This window comes from Dendrobates tinctorius, unplaced genomic scaffold (assembly GCF_039654945.1).
Source record: "Dendrobates tinctorius isolate UK_male_01 unplaced genomic scaffold, ASM3965494v1 ptg000019l, whole genome shotgun sequence".
Taxonomy (NCBI): Eukaryota; Metazoa; Chordata; class Amphibia; order Anura; family Dendrobatidae; genus Dendrobates; species Dendrobates tinctorius.
Window position 1 is genome coordinate 20,373,504 of NW_027361687.1, and position 22,139 is coordinate 20,395,642.

Consider the following 22,139-nt stretch of genomic DNA (forward strand, 5'->3'; position numbering starts at 1 on the left):
TTAGATGATGTCATAATCATTTTGTTTATGTCATAATGATTTGATGATGTCATAATCATTGGATGATGTCATAATCATTGGATGATGTCATCATCATTTTGTTGATGTCATAATCATTTGATGATGTCATAATCATTTGATGTCATAATCATTGGATGATGTCATAATCATTGGATGATGTCATAATCATTTTGTTGATGTCATAATCATTTGATGATGTCAAAATCATTTGATGTCATAATCATTGGATGATGTAATAATCATTTTTTTGATGTCATAATCATTTCATGATGTCATAATCATTTTGTTAATGTCATAATGATTTGATGATGTCATAATCATTGGATGATGTCATAATCATTGGATGATGTCATAATCATTTTGTTGATGTCATAATCATTTGATGATGTCAAAATTATTTGATGTCATAATCATTGGATGATGTCATAATCATTTTGTTGATGTCATAATCATTTGATGATGTCATAATCATTTTGCTGATGTCATAATCATTTTGTTGATGTCATAATGATTTGATGATGTCATAATCATTGGATGATGTCATAATCATTGGATGATGTCATAATCATTTTGTTGATGTCATAATCATTTGATGTCATAATCATTGGATGATGTCATAATCATTTTGTTGATGTCATTATCATTTGATGATGTCATAATCATTTTGTTGATGTTATAATCATTTGATGATGTCATAATCATTTGATGTCATAATCATTGGATGATGTCATAATCATTTTGTTGATATCATAATCATTAGATGATGTCATAATCATTTTGTTGATGTCATAATCATTTGATGATGTCATAATCATTTTGTTGATGTCATAATCATTGGATGATGTCATAATCATTTTGTTGATGTCATAATCATTTGATGATGTCATAATCATTGGATGATGTCATAATCATTTTGTTGATGTCATAATCATTTGATGATGTCATAATCATTAGATGTTGTCATAATCATTTTGATGATGTCATAATCATTGGATGATGTCATAATCATTGGATGATGTCATAATCATTTTGTTGATGTCATAATCATTTGATGATGTCAAAATCATTTGATGTCATAATCATTGGATGATGTAATAATCATTTTGTTGATGTCATAATCATTTGATGATGTCATAATCATTTTGTTGATGCCATAATGATTTGATGAAGTAATAATCATTGGATGATGTCATAATCATTGGATGATGTCATAATCATTTTGTTGATGTCATAATCATTTGATGATGTCAAAATCATTTGATGTCATAATCATTGGATGATGTAATAATCATTTTGTTGATGTCATAATCATTTGATGATGTCATAATCATTTTGTTGATGTCATAATGATTTGATGATGTCATAATCATTGGATGATGTCATAATCATTGGATGATGTCATAATCATTGGAAGATGTCATAATCATTTGATGATGCAATAATCATTTGATGTCATAATCATTGGATGATGTCATAATCATTTGATGATGTCATAATCATTTTGTTGATGTCATAATCATTTGATGATGTCATAATCATTTTGTTGATGTCATAATCATTTGATGATTTCATAATCATTTTGTTGATGTCATAATCATTTGATGATGTCATAATCATTTTGTTGATGTCATAATCATTTTGTTGATGTCATAATCATTGGATGATGTCATAATCATTGGATGATGTCATAATCATTTTGTTGATGTCATAATCATTTGATGATGTCAAAATCATTTGATGTCATAATCTTTGGATGATGTAATAATCATTTTGTTGATGTCATAATCATTTGATTACGTCATAATCATTTTGTTGATTTCATAATGATTTGATGATGTCATAATCATTGGATGATGTCATAATCATTGGATGATGTCATAATCATTTTGTTGATGTCATAATCATTTGATGATGTCAAAATCATTTGATGTCATAATCATTGGATGATGTAATAATCATTTTGTTGATGTCATAATCATTTGATGATGTCATAATCATTTTGTTGATGTCATAATGATTTGATGATATTATAATCATTGGATGATGTCACAATCATTTTGTTGATGTCATAATAATTTGATGATGTCATAATCATTTTGTTGATGTCATAATCATTTTGTTGATGTCATAATGATTTGATGATGTCATAATCATTGGATGATGTCATAATCATTGGATGATGTCATAATCATTTTGTTGATGTCATAATCATTTGATGATGTCAAAATCATATGATGTCATAATCATTGGATGATGTCATAATCATTTTGTTGATGTCATAATCATTTGATGATGTCATAATCATTTTGTTGATGTCATAATCATTTGATGATGTCATAATCATTTTGTTGATGTCATAATCATTTGATGATGTCATACTCATTTTGTTGATGTCATAATCATTTTGTTGATGTCATAATCATTGGATGATGTCATAATCATTTGATGATGTCATAATCATTTTGTTGATGTCATAATCATTTGATGATGTCATAATCATTTTATTGATGTCATAATCATTTGATGATGTCATAATCATTTTGTTGATGTCATAATCATTTGATGATGTCATAATCATTTTGTCGATGTCATAATCATTTTGTTGATGTCATAATCATTGGATGATGTCATAATCATTGGATGATGTCATAATCATTTTGTTGATGTCATAATCATTTGATGATGTCAAAATCATTTGATGTCATAATCATTGGATGATGTAATAATCATTTTGTTTATGTCATAATCATTTGATGATGTCATAATCATTTTGTTGATGTCATAATCATTTGATGATGTCATAATCATTTTGTTGATGTCATAATCATTTGATGATGTCATAATCATTTTGTTGATGTCATAATCATTTTGTTGATGTCATAATCATTGGATGATGTCATAATCATTAGATGATGTCATAATCATTTGATAATGTCATAATCATTAGATGATGTCATAATCATTTTGTTGATGTCATAATCATTTGATGATGTCATAATCATTTGATGTCATAATCATTGGATGATGTCATAATCATTTTGTTGATGTCATAATCATTTGATGATGTCATAATCATTTGATGTCATAATCATTGGATGATGTCATAATCATTTTGTTGATGTCATAATCATTAGATGATGTCATAATCATTAGATGATGTTATAATCATTTTGTTGATGTCATAATCATTTGATGATGTCATAATCATTTTGTTGATGTCATAATCATTGGATGATGCCATAATCATTTTGTTGATGTCATAATCATTTGATGATGTCATAATCATTTGATGTCATAATCATTGGATGATGTCATAATCATTTTGTTGATGTCATAATCATTTGATGATGTCATAATCATTTGATGTCATAATCATTGGATGATGTCATAATCATTTGAAGATGTCATAATCATTTTGTTGATGTCATAATCATTTGATGTTGTCATAATCATTTTGTTGATGTCATAATCATTTGATGATGTCATAATCATTTTGTTGATGTCATAATCATTTTGTTGATGTCATAATGATTTGATGATGTCATAATCATTGGATGATGTCATAATCATTGGATGATGTCATAATCATTTTGTTGATGTCATAATCATTTGATTATGTCATAATCATTAGATGATGTCATAATCATTTTGTTGATGTCATAATCATTTGATGATGTCATAATCATTAGATGATGTCATAATCATTTTGTTGATGTCATAATCATTTGATGATGTCATAATCATTAGATGATGTCATAATCATTTTGTTGATGTCATAATCATTTGATGATGTCATAATCATTTGATGTCATAATCATTGGATGATGTCATAATCATTTTGTTGATGTCATAATCATTTGATGATGTCATAATCATTAGATGATGTCATAATCATTTTGTTGATGTCATAATCATTTGATGATGTCATAATCATTAGATGATGTCATAATCATTTTGATGATGTCATAATCATTTGATGATGTCATAATCATTTTGTTGATTTCATAATCATTTGATGATGTCATAATCATTTGATGTCATAATCATGGGATGATGTCATAATCATTTTGTTGATGTCATAATCATTTGATGATGTCATAATCATTAGATGATGTCATAATCATTTTGTTTATGTCATAATGATTTGATGATGTCATAATCATTGGATGATGTCATAATCATTGGATGATGTCATCATCATTTTGTTGATGTCATAATCATTTGATGATGTCATAATCATTTGATGTCATAATCATTGGATGATGTCATAATCATTGGATGATGTCATAATCATTTTGTTGATGTCATAATCATTTGATGATGTCATAATCATTTGATGTCATAATCATTTGATGTCATAATCATTGGATGATGTCATAATCATTTTGTTGATGTCATAATCATTTGATGATGTCAAAATCATTTGATGTCATAAACATTGGATGATGTAATAATCATTTTGTTGATGTCATAATCATTTGGTGATGTCATAATCATTTTGTTGATGTCATATTGATTTGATGATGTCATAATCATTGGATGATGTCATAATCATTGGATGATGTCATAATCATTTTGTTGATGTCATAATCATTTGATGATGTCAAAATTATTTGATGTCATAATCATTGGATGATGTCATAATCATTTTGTTAATGTCATAATCATTTGATGATGTCATAATCATTTTGTTGATGTCATAATCATTTTGTTCATGTCATAATGATTTGATCATGTCATAATCTTTGGAAGATATCATAATCATTGGATGATGTCATAATCATTTTGTTGATGTCATAATCATTTGATGTCATAATCTTTGGATGATGTCATAATCATTTTGTTGATGTCTTAATCATTTGATGATGTCATAATCATTTTCTTGATGTCATAATCATTTGATGATGTCATAATCATTTGATGTCATAATCATTGGATGATGTCATAATCATTTTGTTGATATCATAATCATTTGATGATGTCATAATCATTTTGTTGATGTCATAATCATTTGATGATGCCATAATCATTTTATTGATGTCATAATCATTTGATGATGCCATAATCATTTTGTTGATGTCATAATCATTGGATGATGTCATAATCATTTTGTTGATGTCATATTCATTTGATGATGTCTTAATCATTGGATGATGTCATAATCATTTTGTTGATGTCATAATCATTTGATGATGTCATAATCATTAGATGTTGTCATAATCATTTTGTTGATGTCATAATCATTTTGTTGATGTCATAATCATTGGATGATGTCATAATCATTGGATGATGACATAATCATTTTGTTGATGTCATAATCATTTGATTATGTCATAATCATTAGATGATGTCATAATCATTTTGTTGATGTCATAATCATTTGATGATGTCATAATCATTAGATGATGTCATAATCATTTTGTTGATGTCATAATCATTTGATGATGTCATAATCATTTTGTTGATGTCATAATCATTGGATGATGTCATAATCATTGGATGATGTCATAATCATTTTGTTGATGTCATAATCATTTGATGATGTCAAAATCATTTGATGTCATAATCATTTGATGATGTCATAATCATTTTGTTGATGTCATAATCATTTTGTTGATGTCATGATCATTTTGTTGATGTCATAATGATTTGATGATGTCATAATCATTGGATGATGTCATAATCATTGGATGATGTCATAATCATTTTGTTGATGTCATAATCATTTGATAATGCAATAATCATTTGATGTCATAATCATTTTGTTGATGTCATAATCATTTGATGATGTCATAATCATTTTGTTGATGTCATAATCATTTGATGATGTCATAATCATTTTGTTGATGTCATAATGATTTGATAATGTCATAATCATTGGATGATGTCATAATCATTTGATGATGCAATAATCATTTGATGTCATAATCATTGGATGATGTCATAATCATTTGATGATGTCATAATCATTTTGTTGATGTCATAATCATTTGATGATGTCATAATCATTTTGTTGATGTCATAATCATTTGATGATGTCATAATCATTTTGTTGATGTCATAATCATTTGATGATGTCATAATCATTTTGTTGATGTCATAATCATTTTGTTGATGTCATAATCATTGGATGATGTCATAATCATTAGATGATGTCATAATCATTTGATGTCATAATCATTGGATGATGTCATAATCATTTTGTTGATGTCATAATCATTTGATGATGTCATAATCATTTGATGTCATAATCATTGGATGATGTCATAATCATTTTGTTGATGTCATAATCATTAGATGATGTCATAATCATTAGATGATGTTATAATCATTTTGTTGATGTCATAATCATTTGATGATGTCATAATCATTTGATGATGTCATAATCATTAGATGATGTCATAATCATTTTGTTGATGTCATAATCGTTTGATGACGTCATAATCATTTGATGTCATAATCATGGGATGATGTCATAATCATTTTGTTGATGTCATAATCATTTGATGATGTCATAATCATTAGATGATGTCATAATCATTTTGTTTATGTCATAATGATTTGATGATGTCATAATCATTGGATGATGTCATAATCATTGGATGATGTCATCATCATTTTGTTGATGTCATAATCATTTGATGATGTCATAATCATTTGATGTCATAATCATTGGATGATGTCATAATCATTGGATGATGTCATAATCATTTTGTTGATGTCATAATCATTTGATGATGTCAAAATCATTTGATGTCATAATCATTGGATGATGTAATAATCATTTTTTTGATGTCATAATCATTTCATGATGTCATAATCATTTTGTTAATGTCATAATGATTTGATGATGTCATAATCATTGGATGATGTCATAATCATTGGATGATGTCATAATCATTTTGTTGATGTCATAATCATTTGATGATGTCAAAATTATTTGATGTCATAATCATTGGATGATGTCATAATCATTTTGTTGATGTCATAATCATTTGATGATGTCATAATCATTTTGCTGATGTCATAATCATTTTGTTGATGTCATAATGATTTGATGATGTCATAATCATTGGATGATGTCATAATCATTGGATGATGTCATAATCATTTTGTTGATGTCATAATCATTTGATGTCATAATCATTGGATGATGTCATAATCATTTTGTTGATGTCATTATCATTTGATGATGTCATAATCATTTTGTTGATGTTATAATCATTTGATGATGTCATAATCATTTGATGTCATAATCATTGGATGATGTCATAATCATTTTGTTGATATCATAATCATTAGATGATGTCATAATCATTTTGTTGATGTCATAATCATTTGATGATGCCATAATCATTTTGTTGATGTCATAATCATTGGATGATGTCATAATCATTTTGTTGATGTCATAATCATTTGATGATGTCATAATCATTGGATGATGTCATAATCATTTTGTTGATGTCATAATCATTTGATGATGTCATAATCATTAGATGTTGTCATAATCATTTTGATGATGTCATAATCATTGGATGATGTCATAATCATTGGATGATGTCATAATCATTTTGTTGATGTCATAATCATTTGATGATGTCAAAATCATTTGATGTCATAATCATTGGATGATGTAATAATCATTTTGTTGATGTCATAATCATTTGATGATGTCATAATCATTTTGTTGATGCCATAATGATTTGATGAAGTAATAATCATTGGATGATGTCATAATCATTGGATGATGTCATAATCATTTTGTTGATGTCATAATCATTTGATGATGTCAAAATCATTTGATGTCATAATCATTGGATGATGTAATAATCATTTTGTTGATGTCATAATCATTTGATGATGTCATAATCATTTTGTTGATGTCATAATGATTTGATGATGTCATAATCATTGGATGATGTCATAATCATTGGATGATGTCATAATCATTGGAAGATGTCATAATCATTTGATGATGCAATAATCATTTGATGTCATAATCATTTGATGATGTCATAATCATTTTGTTGATGTCATAATCATTTGATGATGTCATAATCATTTTGTTGATGTCATAATCATTTGATGATGTCATAATCATTTTGTTGATGTCATAATCATTTTGTTGATGTCATAATCATTGGATGATGTCATAATCATTGGATGATGTCATAATCATTTTGTTGATGTCATAATCATTTGATGATGTCAAAATCATTTGATGTCATAATCATTGGATGATGTAATAATCATTTTGTTGATGTCATAATCATTTGATTACGTCATAATCATTTTGTTGATTTCATAATGATTTGATGATGTCATAATCATTGGATGATGTCATAATCATTGGATGATGTCATAATCATTTTGTTGATGTCATAATCATTTGATGATGTCAAAATCATTTGATGTCATAATCATTGGATGATGTAATAATCATTTTGTTGATGTCATAATCATTTGATGATGTCATAATCATTTTGTTGATGTCATAATGATTTGATGATATTATAATCATTGGATGATGTCACAATCATTTTGTTGATGTCATAATCATTTGATGATGTCATAATCATTTTGTTGATGTCATAATCATTTTGTTGATGTCATAATGATTTGATGATGTCATAATCATTGGATGATGTCATAATCATTGGATGATGTCATAATCATTTTGTTGATGTCATAATCATTTGATGATGTCAAAATCATATGATGTCATAATCATTGGATGATGTCATAATCATTTTGTTGATGTCATAATCATTTGATGATGTCATAATCATTTTGTTGATGTCATAATCATTTGATGATGTCATAATCATTTTGTTGATGTCATAATCATTTGATGATGTCATACTCATTTTGTTGATGTCATAATCATTTTGTTGATGTCATAATCATTGGATGATGTCATAATCATTTGATGATGTCATAATCATTTTGTTGATGTCATAATCATTTGATGATGTCATAATCATTTTATTGATGTCATAATCATTTGATGATGTCATAATCATTTTGTTGATGTCATAATCATTTGATGATGTCATAATCATTTTGTCGATGTCATAATCATTTTGTTGATGTCATAATCATTGGATGATGTCATAATCATTGGATGATGTCATAATCATTTTGTTGATGTCATAATCATTTGATGATGTCAAAATCATTTGATGTCATAATCATTGGATGATGTAATAATCATTTTGTTTATGTCATAATCATTTGATGATGTCATAATCATTTTGTTGATGTCATAATGATTTGATGATGTCATAAACATTGGATGATGTCATAATCATTGCATGATGTCATAATCATTTTGTTGATGTCATAATCATTTGATGATGTCAAAATCATTTGATGTCATAATAATTGGATGATGTAATAATCATTTTGTTGATGTCATAATCATTTGATGATGTCATAATCATTTTGTTGATGTCATAATCATTGGATGATGTCATAATCATTGGATGATGTCATAATCATTTTGTTGATGTCATAATCATTTGATGATGTCAAAATCATTTGATGTCATAATCATTGGATGATGTAATAATCATTTTTTTGATGTCATAATCATTTCATGATGTCATAATCATTTTGTTAATGTCATAATGATTTGATGATGTCATAATCATTGGATGATGTCATAATCATTGGATGATGTCATAATCATTTTGTTGATGTCATAATCATTTGATGATGTCAAAATTATTTGATGTCATAATCATTGGATGATGTCATAATCATTTTGTTGATGTCATAATCATTTGATGATGTCATAATCATTTTGCTGATGTCATAATCATTTTGTTGATGTCATAATGATTTGATGATGTCATAATCATTGGATGATGTCATAATCATTGGATGATGTCATAATCATTTTGTTGATGTCATAATCATTTGATGTCATAATCATTGGATGATGTCATAATCATTTTGTTGATGTCATTATCATTTGATGATGTCATAATCATTTTGTTGATGTTATAATCATTTGATGATGTCATAATCATTTGATGTCATAATCATTGGATGATGTCATAATCATTTTGTTGATATCATAATCATTTGATGATGTCATAATCATTTTGTTGATGTCATAATCATTTGATGATGCCATAATCATTTTGTTGATGTCATAATCATTGGATGATGTCATAATCATTTTGTTGATGTCATAATCATTTGATGATGTCATAATCATTAGATGTTGTCATAATCATTTTGATGATGTCATAATCATTGGATGATGTCATAATCATTGGATGATGTCATAATCATTTTGTTGATGTCATAATCATTTGATGATGTCAAAATCATTTGATGTCATAATCATTGGATGATGTAATAATCATTTTGTTGATGTCATAATCATTTGATGATGTCATAATCATTTTGTTGATGTCATAATGATTTGATGAAGTAATAATCATTGGATGATGTCATAATCATTGGATGATGTCATAATAATTTTGTTGATGTCATAATCATTTGATGATGTCAAAATCATTTGATGTCATAATCATTGGATGATGTAATAATCATTTTGTTGATGTCATAATCATTTGATGATGTCATAATCATTTTGTTGATGTCATAATGATTTGATGATGTCATAATCATTGGATGATGTCATAATCATTGGATGATGTCATAATCATTGGATGATGTCATAATCATTTTGTTGATGTCATAATCATTTGATGATGCAATAATCATTTGATGTCATAATCATTGGATGATGTCATAATCATTTGATGATGTCATAATCATTTTGTTGATGTCATAATCATTTGATGATGTCATAATCATTTTGTTGATGTCATAATCATTTGATGATTTCATAATCATTTTGTTGATGTCATAATCATTTGATGATGTCATAATCATTTTGTTGATGTCATAATCATTTTGTTGATGTCATAATCATTGGATGATGTCATAATCATTGGATGATGTCATAATCATTTTGTTGATGTCATAATCATTTGATGATGTCAAAATCATTTGATGTCATAATCATTGGATGATGTAATAATCATTTTGTTGATGTCATAATCATTTGATTACGTCATAATCATTTTGTTGATTTCATAATGATTTGATGATGTCATAATCATTGGATGATGTCATAATCATTGGATGATGTCATAATCATTTTGTTGATGTCATAATCATTTGATGATGTCAAAATCATTTGATGTCATAATCATTGGATGATGTAATAATCATTTTGTTGATGTCATAATCATTTGATGATGTCATAATCATTTTGTTGATGTCATAATGATTTGATGATATTATAATCATTGGATGATGTCACAATCATTTTGTTGATGTCATAATCATTTGATGATGTCACAATCATTTTGTTGATGTCATAATCATTTGATGATGTCATAATCATTTTGTTGATGTCATAATCATTTTGTTGATGTCATAATGATTTGATGATGTCATAATCATTGGATGATGTCATAATCATTGGATGATGTCATAATCATTTTGTTGATGTCATAATCATTTGATGATGTCAAAATCATATGATGTCATAATCATTGGATGATGTCATAATCATTTTATTGTTGTCATAATCATTTGATGATGTCATAATCATTTTGTTGATGTCATAATCATTTGATGATGTCATAATCATTTTGTTGATGTCATAATCACTTGATGATGTCATACTCATTTTGTTGATGTCATAATCATTTTGTTGATGTCATAATCATTGGATGATGTCATAATCATTGGATGATGTCATAATCATTTTGTTGATGTCATAATCATTTGATGTTGTCAAAATCATTTGATGTCATAATCATTTGATGATGTCATAATCATTTTGTTGATGTCATAATCATTTGATGATGTCATAATCATTTTATTGATGTCATAATCATTTGATGATGTCATAATCATTTTGTTGATGTCATAATCATTTGATGATGTCATAATCATTTTATTGATGTCATAATCATTTGATGATGTCATAATCATTTTGTTGATGTCATAATCATTTGATGATGTCATAATCATTTTGTCGATGTCATAATCATTTTGTTGATGTCATAATCATTTGATGATGTCATAATCATTTTGTTGATGTCATAATGATTTGATGATGTCATAATCATTGGATGATGTCATAATCATTGGATGATGTCATAATCATTTGATGATGCAATAATCATTTGATGTCATAATCATTGGATGATGTCATAATCATTTGATGATGTCATAATCATTTTGTTGATGTCATAATCATTTGATGATGTCATAATCATTTTGTTGATGTCATAATCATTTGATGATGTCATAATCATTTTGTTGATGTCATAATCATTTGATGATGTCATAATCATTTTGTTGATGTCATAATCATTTTGTTGATGTCATAATCATTTGATGATGTCATAATCGTTTGATGTCATAATCATTAGATGATGTCATAATCATTTTGTTGATGTCATAATCATTTGATGATGTCATAATCATTAGATGATGTCATAATCATTTTGTTGATGTCATAATCATTGGATGATGTCATAATCATTTTGTTGATGTCATAATCATTTGATGATGTCATAATCATTAGATGATGTCATAATCATTGGATGATGTCATAATCATTTTGTTGATGTCATAATCATTTGATAATGCAATAATCATTTGATGTCATAATCATTTTGTTGATGTCATAATCATTTGATGATGTCATAATCATTTTGTTGATGTCATAATGATTTGATGAAGTAATAATCATTGGATGATGTCATAATCATTGGATGATGTCATAATAATTTTGTTGATGTCATAATCATTTGATGATGTCAAAATCATTTGATGTCATAATCATTGGATGATGTAATAATCATTTTGTTGATGTCATAATCATTTGATGATGTCATAATCATTTTGTTGATGTCATAATGATTTGATGATGTCATAATAATTGGATGATGTCATAATCATTGGATGATGTCATAATCATTGGATGATGTCATAATCATTTTGTTGATGTCATAATCATTTGATGATGCAATAATCATTTGATGTCATAATCATTGGATGATGTCATAATCATTTGATGATGTCATAATCATTTTGTTGATGTCATAATCATTTGATGATGTCATAATCATTTTGTTGATGTCATAATCATTTGATGATTTCATAATCATTTTGTTGATGTCGTAATCATTTGATGATGTCATAATCATTTTGTTGATGTCATAATCATTTTGTTGATGTCATAATCATTGGATGATGTCATAATCATTGGATGATGTCATAATCATTTTGTTGATGTCATAATCATTTGATGATGTCAAAATCATTTGATGTCATAATCATTGGATGATGTAATAATCATTTTGTTGATGTCATAATCATTTGATTACGTCATAATCATTTTGTTGATTTCATAATGATTTGATGATGTCATAATCATTGGATGATGTCATAATCATTGGATGATGTCATAATCATTTTGTTGATGTCATAATCATTTGATGATGTCAAAATCATTTGATGTCATAATCATTAGATGATGTAATAATCATTTTGTTGATGTCATAATCATTTGATGATGTCATAATCATTTTGTTGATGTCATAATGATTTGATGATATTATAATCATTGGATGATGTCACAATCATTTTGTTGATGTCATAATCATTTGATGATGTCATAATCATTTTGTTGATGTCATAATCATTTTGTTGATGTCATAATGATTTGATGATGTCATAATCATTGGATGATGTCATAATCATTGGATGATGTCATAATCATTTTGTTGATGTCATAATCATTTGATGATGTCAAAATCATATGATGTCATAATCATTGGATGATGTCATAATCATTTTGTTGTTGTCATAATCATTTGATGATGTCATAATCATTTTGTTGATGTCATAATCATTTGATGATGTCATAATCATTTTGATGATGTCATAATCACTTGATGATGTCATACTCATTTTGTTGATGTCATAATCATTTTGTTGATGTCATAATCATTGGATGATGTCATAATCATTGGATGATGTCATAATCATTTTGTTGATGTCATAATCATTTGATGTTGTCAAAATCATTTGATGATGTCATAATCATTTTGTTGATGTCATAATCATTTGATGATGTCATAATCATTTTATTGATGTCATAATCATTTGATGATGTCATAATCATTTTGTTGATGTCATAATCATTTGATGATGTCATAATCATTTTATTGATGTCATAATCATTTGATGATGTCATAATCATTTTGTTGATGTCATAATCATTTGATGATGTCATAATCATTTTGTCGATGTCATAATCATTTTGTTGATGTCATAATCATTTGATGATGTCATAATCATTTTGTTGATGTCATAATGATTTGATGATGTCATAATCATTGGATGATGTCATAATCATTGGATGATGTCATAATCATTTGATGATGCAATAATCATTTGATGTCATAATCATTGGATGATGTCATAATCATTTGATGATGTCATAATCATTTTGTTGATGTCATAATCATTTGATGATGTCATAATCATTTTGTTGATGTCATAATCATTTGATGATGTCATAATCATTTTGTTGATGTCATAATCATTTGATGATGTCATAATCATTTTGTTGATGTCATAATCATTTTGTTGATGTCATAATCATTTGATGATGTCATAATCGTTTGATGTCATAATCATTAGATGATGTCATAATCATTTTGTTGATGTCATAATCATTTGATGATGTCATAATCATTAGATGATGTCATAATCATTTTGTTGATGTCATAATCATTGGATGATGTCATAATCATTTTGTTGATGTCATAATCATTTGATGATGTCATAATCATTAGATGATGTCATAATCATTGGATGATGTCATAATCATTTTGTTGATGTCATAATCATTTGATAATGCAATAATCATTTGATGTCATAATCATTTTGTTGATGTCATAATCATTTGATGATGTCATAATCATTTTGTTGATGTCATAATCATTTGATGATGTCATAATCATTTTGTTGATGTCATAATGATTTGATGATGTCATAATCATTGGATGATGTCATAATCATTTGATGATGCAATAATCATTTGATGTCATAATCATTGGATGATGTCATAATCATTTGATGATGTCATAATCATTTTGTTGATGTCATAATCATTTGATGATGTCATAATCATTTTGTTGATGTCATAATCATTTGATGATGTCATAATCATTTTGTTGATGTCATAATCATTTGATGATGTCATAATCATTTTGTTGATGTCATAATCATTTTGTTGATGTCATAATCATTGGATGATGTCATAATCATTAGATGATGTCATAATCATTTGATAATGTCATAATCATTAGATGATGTCATAATCATTTTGTTGATGTCATAATCATTTGATGATGTCATAATCATTTGATGTCATAATCATTGGATGATGTCATAATCATTTTGTTGATGTCATAATCATTTGATGATGTCATAATCATTTGATGTCATAATCATTGGATGATGTCATAATCATTTTGTTGATGTCATAATCATTAGATGATGTCATAATCATTAGATGATGTTATAATCATTTTGTTGATGTCATAATCATTTGATGATGTCATAATCATTTGATGATGTCATAATCATTAGATGATGTCATAATCATTTTGTTGATGTCATAATCGTTTGATGATGTCATAATCATTTGATGTCATAATCATGGGATGATGTCATAATCATTTTGTTGATGTCATAATCATTTGATGATGTCATAATCATTAGATGATGTCATAATCATTTTGTTTATGTCATAATGATTTGATGATGTCATAATCATTGGATGATGTCATAATCATTGGATGATGTCATCATCATTTTGTTGATGTCATAATCATTTGATGATGTCATAATCATTTGATGTCATAATCATTGGATGATGTCATAATCATTGGATGATGTCATAATCATTTTGTTGATGTCATAATCATTTGATGATGTCAAAATCATTTGATGTCATAATCATTGGATGATGTAATAATCATTTTTTTGATGTCATAATCATTTCATGATGTCATAATCATTTTGTTAATGTCATAATGATTTGATGATGTCATAATCATTGGATGATGTCATAATCATTGGATGATGTCATAATCATTTTGTTGATGTCATAATCATTTGATGATGTCAAAATTATTTGATGTCATAATCATTGGATGATGTCATAATCATTTTGTTGATGTCATAATCATTTGATGATGTCATAATCATTTTGCTGATGTCATAATCATTTTGTTGATGTCATAATGATTTGATGATGTCATAATCATTGGATGATGTCATAATCATTGGATGATGTCATAATCATTTTGTTGATGTCATAATCATTTGATGTCATAATCATTGGATGATGTCATAATCATTTTGTTGATGTCATTATCATTTGATGATGTCATAATCATTTTGTTGATGTTATAATCATTTGATGATGTCATAATCATTTGATGTCATAATCATTGGATGATGTCATAATCATTTTGTTGATATCATAATCATTAGATGATGTCATAATCATTTTGTTGATGTCATAATCATTTGATGATGTCATAATCATTTTGTTGATGTCATAATCATTTGATGATGTCATAATCATTTTGTTGATGTCATAATGATTTGATGATGTCATAATCATTGGATGATGTCATAATCATTTGATGATGCAATAATCATTTGATGTCATAATCATTGGATGATGTCATAATCATTTGATGATGTCATAATCATTTTGTTGATGTCATAATCATTTGATGATGTCATAATCATTTTGTTGATGTCATAATCATTTGATGATGTCATAATCATTTTGTTGATGTCATAATCATTTGATGATGTCATAATCATTTTGTTGATGTCATAATCATTTTGTTGATGTCATAATCATTGGATGATGTCATAATCATTAGATGATGTCATAATCATTTGATAATGTCATAATCATTAGATGATGTCATAATCATTTTGTTGATGTCATAATCATTTGATGATGTCAAAATCATTTGATGTCATAATCATTGGATGATGTAATAATCATTTTGTTGATGTCATAATCATTTGATGATGTCATAATCATTTTGTTGATGTCATAATGATTTGATGATGTCATAATCATTGGATGATGTCATAATCATTGGATGATGTCATAATCATTTTGTTGATGTCATAATCATTTGATGATGCAATAATCATTTGATGTCATAATCATTGGATGATGTCATAATCATTTGATGATGTCATAATCATTTTGTTGATGTCATAATCATTTGATGATGTCATAATCATTTTGTTGATGTCATAATCATTTGATGATTTCATAATCATTTTGTTGATGTCATAATCATTTGATGATGTCATAATCATTTTGTTGATGTCATAATCATTTTGTTGATGTCATAATCATTGGATGATGTCATAATCATTGGATGATGTCATAATCATTTTGTTGATGTCATAATCATTTGATGATGTCAAAATCATTTGATGTCATAATCATTGGATGATGTAATAATCATTTTGTCGATGTCATAATCATTTGATTACGTCATAATCATTTTGTTGATTTCATAATGATTTGATGATGTCATAATCATTGGATGATGTCATAATCATTGGATGATGTCATAATCATTTTGTTGATGTCATAATCATTTGATGATGTCAAAATCATTTGATGTCATAATCATTGGATGATGTAATAATCATTTTGTTGATGTCATAATCATTTGATGATGTCATAATCATTTTGTTGATGTCATAATGATTTGATGATATTATAATCATTGGATGATGTCACAATCATTTTGTTGATGTCATAATCATTTGATGATGTCATAATCATTTTGTTGATGTCATAATCATTTTGTTGATGTCATAATGATTTGATGATGTCATAATCATTGGATGATGTCATAATCATTGGATGATGTCATAATCATTTTGTTGATGTCATAATCATTTGATGATGTCAAAATCATATGATGTCATAATCATTGGATGATGTCATAATCATTTTGTTGATGTCATAATCATTTGATGATGTCATAATCATTTTGTTGATGTCATAATCATTTGATGATGTCATAATCATTTTGTTGATGTCATAATCATTTGATGATGTCATACTCATTTTGTTGATGTCATAATCATTTTGTTGATGTCATAATCATTGGATGATGTCATTATCATTTGATGATGTCATAATCATTTTGTTGATGTCATAATCATTTGATGATGTCATAATCATTTTATTGATGTCATAATCATTTGATGATGTCATAATCATTTTGTTGATGTCATAATCATTTGATGATGTCATAATCATTTTGTCGATGTCATAATCATTTTGTTGATGTCATAATCATTGGATGATGTCATAATCATTGGATGATGTCATAATCATTTTGTTGATGTCATAATCATTTGATGATGTCAAAATCATTTGATGTCATAATCATTGGATGATGTAATAATCATTTTGTTTATGTCATAATCATTTGATGATGTCATAATCATTTTGTTGATGTCATAATGATTTGATGATGTCATAAACATTGGATGATGTCATAATCATTGCATGATGTCATAATCATTTTGTTGATGTCATAATCATTTGATGATGTCAAAATCATTTGATGTCATAATAATTGGATGATGTAATAATCATTTTGTTGATGTCATAATCATTTGATGATGTCATAATCATTTTGTTGATGTCATAATCATTGGATGATGTCATAATCATTGGATGATGTCATAATCATTTTGTTGATGTCATAATCATTTGATGATGTCAAAATCATTTGATGTCATAATCATTGGATGATGTAATAATCATTTTTTTGATGTCATAATCATTTCATGATGTCATAATCATTTTGTTAATGTCATAATGATTTGATGATGTCATAATCATTGGATGATGTCATAATCATTGGATGATGTCATAATCATTTTGTTGATGTCATAATCATTTGATGATGTCAAAATTATTTGATGTCATAATCATTGGATGATGTCATAATCATTTTGTTGATGTCATAATCATTTGATGATGTCATAATCATTTTGCTGATGTCATAATCATTTTGTTGATGTCATAATGATTTGATGATGTCATAATCATTGGATGATGTCATAATCATTGGATGATGTCATAATCATTTTGTTGATGTCATAATCATTTGATGTCATAATCATTGGATGATGTCATAATCATTTTGTTGATGTCATTATCATTTGATGATGTCATAATCATTTTGTTGATGTTATAATCATTTGATGATGTCATAATCATTTGATGTCATAATCATTGGATGATGTCATAATAATTTTGTTGATATCATAATCATTTGATGATGTCATAATCATTTTGTTGATGTCATAATCATTTGATGATGCCATAATCATTTTGTTGATGTCATAATCATTGGATGATGTCATAATCATTTTGTTGATGTCATAATCATTTGATGATGTCATAATCATTGGATGATGTCATAATCATTTTGTTGATGTCATAATCATTTGATGATGTCATAATCATTAGATGTTGTCATAATCATTTTGATGATGTCATAATCATTGGATGATGTCATAATCATTGGATGATGTCATAATCATTTTGTTGATGTCATAATCATTTGATGATGTCAAAATCATTTGATGTCATAATCATTGGATGATGTAATAATCATTTTGTTGATGTCATAATCATTTGATGATGTCATAATCATTTTGTTGATGTCATAATGATTTGATGAAGTAATAATCATTGGATGATGTCATAATCATTGGATGATGTCATAATAATTTTGTTGATGTCATAATCATTTGATGATGTCAAAATCATTTGATGTCATAATCATTGGATGATGTAATAATCATTTTGTTGATGTCATAATCATTTGATGATGTCATAATCATTTTGTTGATGTCATAATGATTTGATGATGTCATAATCATTGGATGATGTCATAATCATTGGATGATGTCATAATCATTGGATGATGTCATAATCATTTTGTTGATGTCATAATCATTTGATGATGCAATAATCATTTGATGTCATAATCATTGGATGATGTCATAATCATTTGATGATGTCATAATCATTTTGTTGATGTCATAATCATTTGATGATGTCATAATCATTTTGTTGATGTCATAATCATTTGATGATTTCATAATCATTTTGTTGATGTCATAATCATTTGATGATGTCATAATCATTTTGTTGATGTCATAATCATTTTGTTGATGTCATAATCATTGGATGATGTCATAATCATTGGATGATGTCATAATCATTTTGTTGATGTCATAATCATTTGATGATGTCAAAATCATTTGATGTCATAATCATTGGATGATGTAATAATCATTTTGTTGATGTCATAATCATTTGATTACGTCATAATCATTTTGTTGATTTCATAATGATTTGATGATGTCATAATCATTGGATGATGTCATAATCATTGGATGATGTCATAATCATTTTGTTGATGTCATAATCATTTGATGATGTCAAAATCATTTGATGTCATAATCATTGGATGATGTAATAATCATTTTGTTGATGTCATAATCATTTGATGATGTCATAATCATTTTGTTGATGTCATAATGATTTGATGATAATATAATCATTGGATGATGTCACAATCATTTTGTTGATGTCATAATCATTTGATGATGTCATAATCATTTTGTTGATGTCATAATCATTTTGTTGATGTCATAATGATTTGATGATGTCATAATCATTGGATGATGTCATAATCATTGGATGATGTCATAATCATTTTGTTGATGTCATAATCATTTGATGATGTCAAAATCATATGATGTCATAATCATTGGATGATGTCATAATCATTTTGTTGTTGTCATAATCATTTGATGATGTCATAATCATTTTGTTGATGTCATAATCATTTGATGATGTCATAATCATTTTGTTGATGTCATAATCATTTGATGATGTCATACTCATTTTGTTGATGTCATAATCATTTTGTTGATGTCATAATCATTGGATGATGTCATAATCATTGGATGATGTCATAATCATTTTGTTGATGTCATAATCATTTGATGATGTCAAAATCATTTGATGTCATAATAATTGGATGATGTAATAATCATTTTGTTGATGTCATAATCATTTGATGATGTCATAATCATTTTGTTGATGTCATAATGATTTGATGATGTTATAATCATTGGATGATGTCATAATCATTTTATTGATGTCATAATCATTTTGTTGATGTCATAATCATTTTGTTGATGTCATAATGATTTGATGATGTCATAATCATTGGATGATGTCATAATCATTGGATGATGTCATAATCATTTTGTTGATGTCATAATCATTTGATGATGCAATATTCATTTGATGTCATAATCATTTTGTTGATGTCATAATCATTTGATGATGTCATAATCATTTTGTTGATGTCATAATCATTTGATGATGTCATAATCATTTTGTTGATGTCATAATCATTTGATGATGTCAAAATCATTTGATGTCATAATCATTGGATTATGTAATAAACATTTTGTTGATGTCATAATCATTTGATGATGTCATAATCATTTTGTTGATGTCATAATGATTTGATGATGTCATAATCATTGGATGATGTCATAATCATTGGATGATGTCATAATCATTTGATGATGCAATAATCATTTGATGTCATAATCATTGGATGATGTCATAATCATTTGATGATGTCATAATCATTTTGTTGATGTCATAATCATTTGATGATGTCATAATCATTTTGTTGATGTCATAATCATTTGATGATGTCATAATCATTTTGTTGATGTCATAATCATTTGATGATGTCATAATCATTTTGTTGATGTCATAATCATTTTGTTGATGTCATAATCATTGGATGATGTCATAATCATTAGATGATGTCATAATCATTTGATAATGTCATAATCATTAGATGATGTCATAATCATTTTGTTGATGTCATAATCAT